Here is an 11,386-nt window from a genome sequence, read left to right on the forward strand (position 1 = left end):
GTGATTTAGGTGTTCACATTTAAAAAAAATAGATATACAGAGGTCAAGCTCACTTTTATTTTTGGGGGGTGTTTTTGCCCTGCCATGCCCTAGGAGATCAAAAGAGGACTTTTCTTCTAACCTTTTTTTTTCCCCCCGTTGCCCTAAGATTTACGTTCTTGCTTCTTCTGATTGGTTTGACAAACAATATTAGACTCTTTACTAAGTGTCTGACACTGTGGTATATGTTAAAAATTAAAAAAAAAAAAAAATGCAGTTTTCGAACACATGCTGGAGGATGCAGACTGGGCATTCTGTGGGATGTGTGCTCTGCTCCAGGCCTGCACAAGTTTCCTGGTCCAGTTCACGCCACAGGTTTTAAGTCCAGAGCATGGATAGTTTCTCCATCTGGATATTTCTTCAGGGTCCCTTCAAACTCTAAAAGGTATATGATTCTAGTTACTGACTCTAAGTTTCCTATTACTTCAGGTAAGATGCTTTATGGCTCCACAGATACAGCTATAGTATAATGCTCATGCCAGAATCAGTCTTAGTCTCTTCCAGACTCCTCTTAATGTTTTCCTGATGTTATTAAGCCCCACATTTATATTTTACTCGTTGGGAGGAAGGGGTGTTGGTGTATGTTTTGAGAGTGTGGGACCCCTTTAATCCACCCTCATTTTGTGGAGAATGGTTTTGTTGTCTTCCTCAAGTTACTTGCATGCCACAGATTCAAATTCTGAAAGAATTTACTTGTCTTTGATGCCTTTGAAATAAATGCAAATCTGAGACACACGCCTCTCTTCTATTTCAGAAATGAGAGGGCTAAAAGTGGTTCTATTTTGTGATTTATTGGGTGGCTTCTTGCCAGTGAATGAGGCTGATCCCGGCCAGTCTCTCGGTTTGCATCATCCAAGCTCGTGGGGTTTGCTGATTCAGGAATCATTATTCTGTTCTTTATAGCTCTTCTGCTGGCCATTTCTAAATAAGCAGAACCATTTTCAGCTGGAGTTGTCAAACTCATGGGTTTTGTTTGTTTGTTTTATTTTGTCTGAAGGGGTTTCGGGAAGACTCAGAGCAAGATGAGATGAACTGTAGGTTAGTGAACTTCAACTGGGGGTGAAGAAAGATAAGAGGTTTTTCAAACTACACAGTGTCCTCCCACCCATCCCTATGCGTTGAAGCGTTTGAGAATCTACAGTCAAAGTGATAATAGGAGATTTGGACCTGGAGCCCAAGCTCCATTTATATTTCTGTGAGCAATTCCCGAACTGCTCCATGATCCTGGTTCACCTGCTGGTCAATTACACTTATCTACTCATCTGCATATTTTGAGTTTAAATAAATAAAAATTTAAAGTGATTTAAATTCCAAAGAACGAAATATACAATGAAAAAGCTATCATGGAAAACATATATTTAGATGGTCTGCTATATACTTAACCCAAAACCAAAACAGTAAAGTTTGTTAAATCAGGTTATTTCAGTAAGTCTTGTTTCTCTGATCAAGGAAACAGACATTCAATTGTAGCTGGAGGATCCAGTTTCAAAATGATGTCCATTCATTCACTGGGGTGCAATTTAGGTGTGTCATTCAAATTCTTGGGCAGATCCCTTTATCTAGGTGAGTGGTAGATAGTTACAGACTCACAGAGAAGGGAATGTGTAGCTTGGAGACCCTTATGAGCTATCTCGGAGAGCCCTAGTTTTGGTACTTTCCACCAATTACCTGAGCTCATGTCATTCCTGGCCAAAGGCATTTGCTCCTTAGCTTCTCTAGGAAGTCTCATCTTGCCCTATTCCCCACTCCCCTCCACACACACACTTTAGTTCTGATAATCCTTCTATTCCCAAGTATTCCAGGAGGCAACAGCTCTTGTCCAGCCCTTCTGTTCTCTGTTATTCTCTTGGGTCTACCTGTTTCCTTGGGTAGCAAAGCCTAATGTGTTTATTATATATCTCTTAACGGAAAAAATTTCTCAACCTATGAACTATGGTACCTATGGCTCCTCTGTTGGAGCCTTGTGGGTTCTTGAGGATGCGTCCAGCTAGAATATACTCCTGGCCTTCGTCTTTCCCTCACTCAATATTCCTTCAGGAAGTCATGTGAGCTATGTGAGTGGGGAACTTGAGAGATGGAACTGAGCTTAGATCAGCCTTTATATAACTTCTCAGAGCCATCCTACCCTAGGCAGCATAAATTCTTGTCCACTCTCTGCCATGCAGTGTGGGGCCAACTGTTCTAGAATTTATCTTGGGGTATACTCACACTAACCCAAGCTCATGGAGACTACTGTATAGCCAGAATTCAAATTTATTCCATTTTAATGATAAATGCAGCCAGCTAGCAGATAGGCCCTCATATCAGTGGATCAAAGCATTTGCTCTCTGTGGACAGTGAGCAAAGTTATTTGAATGCTGTAGAGTATGAAATCTGTGTAAGGTGAGTTAGGTAGATGATTTATCAAAGGATACTTTTGCCACAGAGACCTGAGAGCTCAAGTCCTTGGATTAAGGTCTCGTCTCCCCTGAACAGTATATGGGAAGGTGCTGTTAACTGCTGGCTTTTAAACTTAGGTTTTCCATGCTAGAGGCTGACAGCACCTCTGCCCACCACCTCTGCTCATCCAGGCTTTCACCAAACAATCAATTAGCTTTGCACTTATTAACAGTCTCATTCTGGTGCTTGTCATCTGAGATTATCCCTAGGTCACCTTGGCTGAAGTTATAGGTGTTTCCAAAGTTTTATCTATCATATTTATCTACCATTTTATCAGTTGTCTATCGATTGACTTCTTCAATTGACTTATCATGACCTTTGTGTATTCGTGTGTGTGTGTGTGTGTGTGTGTGTGTGTGTGTGTGTGTGTGTGTGTGTGTGTATTTAACTTACTCATTTAACTCTTAGAGGCAACCTCATTTCCTATTTCCAATTTTCTTTGGAAGAAACTTTACTATTACCCGTTTACTGCCAATGAGGTATTTTTGAGCCCCTTGGAAAGAAAACCTTTAGTATAACTGTTTTTATCATACTTTGAAACTTAACTTCCTGAATTCAAGCTCTTAAGCAGTTTTGCCGATTTTATATTGTAATTACTTATGAGATTGAACTAATGAAGACAAATATCTAGTAAAGACTCTCAATGTAAATCACCTTTTTTTTTTAACCACTGTTTGATAGTCTTATGCAATAAACTCAACACATCTTTAAGATCTCTGATTTATTTCCAAATAAGGTGGATGAAAATATTTTACTCTTAAGCAATGAAATACCCAGTTGGAGGCCTCTGACAATCGACCCAGCCAAGGGGACCTATGGCTCCTCTGTAGGGAGGAAACATCTCAGATCAGGAACATATTTTCCCACTGTCTTCCTTTTTTTTCCTCCCCAAACATCTTTCCTGTGGTAGAGATAGTTTGGGCACTGTATATAACAGCAGATAACAGTGAAAAATATGATATAATGAAAGATTCTTGACCTAATAGAGCTTACATTCTAGTTAAGCGAAACAGATTATAAAAATAAATAAGAAAAATATCAGCAATTGGTAAGTGCTATACGGGAAATAAAGCTGAATAATGTAATAGTGACTACTTGAGATGGGGTCATGAGATGATGTTTCAGCTGAGACCTGAATGACAAGAAGGAGCCAATCATAGGAAAAAGAGGGTAAAGAACATTGCAGGTAGAGGAGGCCAGAGACAAAGGTCCAAAAGGAGGAAAAGGCTTTTGGACCTGAGGTTTGCAGGTTCATAAACTCATTGCTCTCAGTTCATTCAGGAGAGAGCTGGCTCTGGGGAATTGATTCACATTAATCAGAGTTACAGTAGACTGATTAATAAAGTACAATGCATTTATTCATTACCTATGACAGTTATAATTCCTGGCTGAAATTCATGTCTTATTGGTCAGCATATATTCTTCCTGGTGGGAAAATCTATTTAAGAAATCAAATTAAAGTCAGCAGGTTAAATGTTAAATGTGGAAGCTGAACAAATCAAGCTGGATGTTTCGAAGGGTTATTTGCATTAAGCAACATCAGCCTGATACAGTATTTTTTTCACCACAAGGACTTACAGTCCCAGATGAGCGAATGATCTACTACTCAGGGAAGGCCAGTGCTGGAAAAACATTGGCAAATTTTTACTCCAAGTCTCTCCTATTTCTAGGTCTGGGCGACCGTTTCACAGTGACCTAAAGTCCACCTGCAATAAATTTGCCTTGGGTATTTATTAGAAATGCATCTTTCTAGGCCCCATCCCACACTCTGAATCAGAATCTCTGGTCTTCAATTAGGAATATTAATTTTAACTAGTGTCCAGGGAAACTGTAAGCACACTAATGTTTTGGAAACCACTGCCAGCTGCTAAGCTATCTAACTTGAGACAAATTAGTTACTTACCTTCTCCAAGCCTCAGTTTATTTGTCTATAAAACAGGGATAATAATAGGATCAAATGAGTCAAGACATATAAAACCCTTAGAACAGTGTCTGGCACCTGGTAAGCCCTCAATACATGCTTGCTATTATTATTACCACCATTATTGTCATTCATCATCTTCATTGCCATCATTCAGCCCACCACATTCCTGTTTGCTCATAGATTTGATTTTTTTTTTTTTAAATCTAGCAAAGCCAAGTTTATTAGTTACTGTAGTAAAGGAGACCACACACTTGACAGAGTCTCAGTAGCATCTTCCAGGTTGTTTTCCACTGGTGACGTTTCAGAGTTTCCACTTAAGAAAAAAGATAGTATTCTGGGCCATTTCCAAATCATGCAGCAGGATGGATTTATTTTGAGAAAGGTTTCTAATGGCATCTACAGTGTTTGACTTAAAGCTAACCTTTGATCTCAGAATTTGGTACATCTTTTCCCAGTCTTGAAAGTTGGGTTGCATCTTACATTGGGGGCTAAATGTTCCCTGTCTATAGACAACAGCAACATACCAACTTGTTTAAACTTATCTCCCTAAATGTTGTTACTTGTTTTGAATTACCGTTGAATTTATACCTTCCTTTAAAAAAATGAACAACAAAAATAAATTTAAAAATTTTTTTAATTTTAAAAATGAACAAAATGTAGAATAGAATTCTCTTGACTACTACAAGCTGAGTGATGGTGATTCTAATTAAATCAGGTGGAATCTTAGAGGTATCATGCTGGTACATTTCAAAGCAGAATACCACATATCATGTTTTGCAACTTGTCAGGGTTTGTAAGTACAGTAGAACTTAGAACAGCAGCATTCTTATCAACTCTCTCTTCATCTGAATACTTTAGAGTGGATTGCAAACATTAATTAAGCTTCAAAACATCCCTGTAACACAGATAATTACACTAGTCATTCCTGCATTATGGGCACATTAAAGGTGGAAGAGGTTAAATGAAGTTAATTCTTTAGGTTAGGCTGATTTAGCAGCAAAACCACTCAGGGAACTTTTCATCATTGGAATCTGAATAGTTCTGCAACTGGTTTTCTTAAGCTTGACATTTAAAACTGAGTTAAAAATGAATATATTTTTACAAAAACAAAAATTAAGTCTAACCCAGTGAAGAATAAAGGAAGGTAAACCTGGGCTTAGCCAGAGTTTAGCTACTCTGGCTTCCTTTATGTCTAATCAGCTTCCCTGTGCTGGCCTCTCCCTTCTAATCATTATGGATTCTTGTCCTTCCCTCTCATTTCCACTTACCAGTAAATTGTGAGCCTATACTCTGCTGTTGGCCTGCAGTGAGTAGGGGTAACAGCCTGAGTTACAGATGACAAGTGTGGTTTAAACAGCCTGCTGAGAGAGAGCTATGCCTACGAGAACGCCTGGCTCCACCCATTTCACTCACCTATTGGTTTCTGCCAAATATAGCCCAGCTCCCAGGTCATCATCAGCTGGCAAGGTTCTGAACTATTTTTAGCTGGATCTAGAGCTCAGGGCACTAAATCTGGATAGGTAGCTGAGATTCATTTCTAGCTTTTAAAAATAATAAATTCTATTTTTCTCTCGTTACAATTAATCACGCCTTCACTTTAGACTTTTTGGAAAATATAACGGAAAAAAAGGTGAGAACATTCAGACCACATACCAAAAAGAGGATAAAGTTGCCTATAATACTCTTTATTGAGGTATAATATACACGGTAAAGCATTCTGATCTTAAATATATTTTTTAATATCTTATGGAATTACAACTGTGTGCTCGTTTAACCAAAACCTAGATAACATAAAGAACTTTCCAACACTCCAGAATGTTTTCACTTGCCCCTTTCAGTCAATATCCGTATGCCCCAGAGGTAAATCCTAGTTTGACTTTTATCACTTTTGATTAGTTTTCAGTTTTTAAATTTCCTATAAATGGAATCATACCATATGTACTCTTTACGTCTTCCTTTGTTCACTCATTATAATGTCTATGAGATTCATCCATGTTGTTGTTACATGTGGCAGTAAACTGGCTTTTCGGTTGTTTGTTTTTGCTGTGTAAACTTCCACCGCGTGAATACATAACAATTTATCAATTCTCCTGTTGGAAGATATTTAGCTTAATATTTTGGTTATTAAAAATAAAACTGTCATGAACATTTTGTCCGTGACTTCTAGTGGTCATATGCACTCATTTCTGTTAGGTATATATCTGGGAGTGGAATTGCTAAGTCACAGGGTATCTCAGAGCTGGCTTTCATAGATGTGTCAGTTTTCCCATTTTCCAGTTCACCAGCAAGGTGTGAAAGTTCCAATCTATATCTTCACCAACACTTGGTAGTTTGGTCTTTTTAATTCTAGCCATACTTAAGAGTGTGAATTGGTATCTCATTGTGGTTTTCATTTGCATTTCCCTGGGGATTAATGATGTTGAGCACTTTTTCAAACACTCCTTTGACATTTGGAAATCCTCTTCTGTGAAATGCTGTTTCAAATCTTTTGCCAATTTTTTAAATTGGGTTGTTTGCTTTTTTCTTATTGGTTTACAAGATTCAAATTCTTTGTCACATATATATATTCTCTCAGTCTGTGACTTGCCCTTTCACAAAACTTCTTAATTTTAATGAAGTCCAATTTATGAATCTTTCCTTTTATGGTTAAATTTTTTATGTCTGTTTGTCTCTCTTTTGATTTCTTTCTTACCACTCTCAAACATTCATCAACACACACACACACGCAACAATATGTAGTCAGAAGAAAGTGTTAAACAAATGTTTTTTCTCATGCTCTGACTAATTTAAGCATTAAATTTACATGTCTCATAGCTCAAGCAAATCCTATTCCATACAAGAATATGAGATATTAAAAAAAAAAAAAAAACTAGAAAACATTCTATTCATCTCAGCTGCAGGAAAAAATTGCTTTTAGCTATTAAAAAATGATTATTTTTGTGGCATTAAGTCAGTCAGATCGTTGGACCCCCAGATTCCTCATCTATAAAAAGAATAAAAGCCATGATACTAAAGTTCCTCTAAACTCTAATGTCCTACTATTTTACTTAATGGATGTAATTGGTAGAGACAAAATAGATGGATTAAAATAAACAAAATACATCAGAACATAAAAAACATATTTAAAGGAAAACACAGAATGAAGAAAAATACATGTTCTAAATATAAACAGTAAGATTGTCCATTCTAAAATATACTGATAGAAATTGATAGAAATATATAGATTCAAATACGTATGGTCAACGTCCAATTATATTCCATAAGCAATCAAGGAAAATAAGCCAAAAGTTTGCACATTTGATTATAAATACAGTAAATCACCATCGGGAAAAAAAAAGGAGATGCTCATTAAAAATGCAAATTAAAGTGATGTTAATGTATCACTACCCACCTTCCCCTGGCTGTAGTTGAGAATGACCCCTCCCCTCCTACCCTCTCATTCCTGAAAACTGCCCCACTGAGAAATCGCCCACATTCTACCCATCCCTGTGAGTTAACTGTTGTGATTAACCATCCGTGCCAGGAAAGCAGGCTGCAGCTACTGACCCAGCCCACCCCCCCCCCACCACCACCACCACCATTCACTTCCTCTCATAAGAGTGTCCCAGAGCTGGTCTACTAACTAGCACCAACCTCTAAGTCATGCTGCCTGGTTTTTCCAGCTGGGGCTGGAACTGGAATCAGACTGACCTGGTGACAAGAGGAAAGCCAAAGCCTGTGAGCCTTCATTCCCACATTTATAAAAGGGAAAATCCTTTTTTTCACAGGCTTTTCAGGAGGATTAAATATGATAATGTCAGTGAAAATGTCTAGCACATGGGTACACTTAGGAAGCCCCAGCCAGAAGCCTTCTTCCCGACAAAGGAGCCCTTCCCGTCACCTGGCCATTGGAACACTGGCTCTCCGAGCCAGTTTAGGGTCTGTCTTAATAGAAACATCGTTACTAGAACTACCCCAATATTACCAGGGTTTGGGATTGCTCACTCTTATTTTTGGGTGCTTTGTTCAAACCTGGACTGGAATACAAGGGGCCATAGAAACCTATTTTTAGCAACTAGAAAATTGTTCTTTAAGTTGGTGGTACTGTTAAAAACGCATTGAGGCTAACAGGAAACTGTTGTGCTGATCATTGACCAGGCTGTCCTGGAAGACCCGAGGATGGAAAGTCGGATGAGGCTGAGCATGGGGGCACACAGTGTTCTAAAGGATTCTCGCACAGGGAGGAGAAGGGCTGAAAACTGTACATTCTTAAGCAGTGTGATAGCTTTCAAATACACATATACATACATATATATGTATGTGTATATATATATCAAATATAAATATATTTCTAATATAAATAAATAAATAATATATATTATATTATATATATTATTTATATATATATATATATATATATATATATATATAGAGAGAGAGAGAGAGAGAGAGAGAGAGAGAGAGAGAGAGAGAGAGAAAGGGAGAGAGAGAGAGAGGGTGTGGGGGGCAGAGATCTGGGCTGAGAATTCCAGATTCAAGTATAAGTTTTGCTGTTAAGTCAATGCAATTTAACTTTCCTGCATCTCAACTTCCTCAACTGCACAGTGAGTGAGATTAAAAGTAAATTTATCTTTTTAAAGAAAGTTCCCAACACATATGTTCACTCCCTTTTTTCCTTCTGCCCTTATATTCCTTATCTTTTGGTTTGTAGCCAATTCCTTCCTGGCAACCAAACCTCCAGACACCACAAACTGTCTTCAGCCCACTCCCCTTATTGAATCCAAGGTAAAGAACAATTTTCTAGTTGCTCCCTTACTCTCCAAGCTGCCAGCCCAGTCTTTGTCTAATATTTACTGTCAATTAGAACTAGAATTGTATCCAGGCCTATTGCTCAGGGTAGTGGAAAACACTAATAAATGTTTTACACCACGCCAAATTAGAATCCTCGATGGCTTTTTCTCATAAACATTGTTATAATTGGTGGTTAAAGTACATATTGCCATGGATACCTTCTACGGTTACATTTAAGACTAAATTGATTTTGCGGACTGATTTGGGAATTTAACCATCATTTGTACCATGGTTTCTGTGGGAAAATATATTCTGTGTTCCAAACAATTGACCTTTTGGAGTTGATCCAGTTCTCAAGTTGGGGACGGCCTGTACAATATTATGTTAGATTTTGGGTTTCATTTGTGTTTCCCAGAATCAAAGACTTGTTAGAGCTGGAAGAAACTTTGGAAATCACTTATTAATGGACTAATTTTGTAGGTAATGAAGCCTAGGTTCAGAAAGACAGAGAGATTTATCTTTGGTCTCCTACCTCCAAGCCAATGCTTTTCCCACTGTCTAAATCATTTTGTGGTCATTTCCCCACATAGTGATTAAACCACTTAAAAGTTGGGAAGATCACCTCTTCCTCATTACAGAATCGAACATACAAAATGTTTCATCAATACTTAGTTGGTTCATTATTCACTTTGTTTTCAAGGTCTATTCACTGTAAAATTTCCTTAAATAACAAGTATCATTGAGACATTTCAATTAAGAATTTATAACAGACTGGATTTGGTTTAAATCAAGATTTGAATAATAATTCGTAAATATTCTATTCAACCAGTGTTTCCTACATAAATGGACCTATCAGTTGCATGTCATTCCAATAAATATTTTCACAGCTCACAAACACATTTGATTTTAGTTTTAAGAGATACATGCCATTAATTTCAACGGGGTCTTAGGGGAGAGCTACTCATTTTGTAACTGCATTAGAAAACTGAATAATGCTATGTTTCTTTTATTTGCCAAAACCAATTGAAACAGATTTGTGAAACTATTCAGAAGTAAACCTCAAATTGAAAAGGTGCCTCATACACAATTTGGATATACTATATGAGGAGAGCAACCATCATTAGAAACAAAATCTTTAAATTGTTTTCTTTGAAACAAATTTTCACATTTTGTATACTTTTCTTCACCAAAATAAAAAACACATTTAGTTACTTCTTGGTATCTTGTTTGAATGAGCAGGATGGGAGAGCACTAATATTGAAACAATCTCATATATGTAAATGACATGGTTTTATTGTAACAAACTAGGAATGACCTAAATAGACAGCTGGCCCTGTAATCTAATTACAAGAAAAAGAAGGGCCATGGATCAACTCTTCAAAAATTTAATAGTCATCCTTTGTGGTAGCTGCCCATCCAACTTTAATTGCCTTATACTTAACAGTTCTATATAGCCAGTTAACTCCTTCAATCAATAGGCATTTATTTCGCAATCATTTTATCTTGAAGGATATACTAAAGAGTTAGTTTAAGAGATGATGCTCCACTGAGAGTTTGTGTGTGTGTTGGGAGGTCAAAAGTGTGTGTGTTGGTAAGGGGAGGGGGCAGGGAGGGGTTGTTGTAATTGGCTAAGGGCAGAGAAAGAGGCTTTTGGTTATATCTGGCTTTATAATTTTGGGGAGGCTAAAATTACAGCTTTATAATTTGGGGAGCAAGAATAACTGAGGACATGCCTTATAACTTAGCTGATAACTTTGATGCTTGATTATTCTTTCATATGTGCATTGAAATGAAACCAAAACTAAATCTTAAGGAAAGATTTTGTCCCTGCCTAAGTGTACCACTTAGGCCTGGCTCTGTACTGAGAGGGGTGGCCTCCTATGGTGCATGTGTCCTGGTTTCTCAATATGTCTGAAATGAGCTGACCACAAAAGCCAAAGATATTTGATATATAGAATCGTTGCCCTCAAGGTATATCTAGTAAAATTTACAACTTAACTGCTACTTAAGACTTATTAAAGATTTGACTAAGAGGAATCATATTTACTGAAAGACAGCCCAATAACTATCCATTCATTCATTTATAAGCTATCATGGATTAGTCAGGGCAGCAAAGAGCTGTATATCACTATCACAACCTCCATATTTTGCATCTAAACCTACTCACTTTCACATTATACTGGCCATTGGCCAATATTGAGAGGCATATAAAAC

The sequence above is a fragment of the Pteropus vampyrus genome, unplaced genomic scaffold (genome assembly GCF_000151845.1).
Source record: "Pteropus vampyrus isolate Shadow unplaced genomic scaffold, Pvam_2.0 Scaffold173, whole genome shotgun sequence".
In the NCBI taxonomy this organism is placed as follows: Eukaryota; Metazoa; Chordata; class Mammalia; order Chiroptera; family Pteropodidae; genus Pteropus; species Pteropus vampyrus.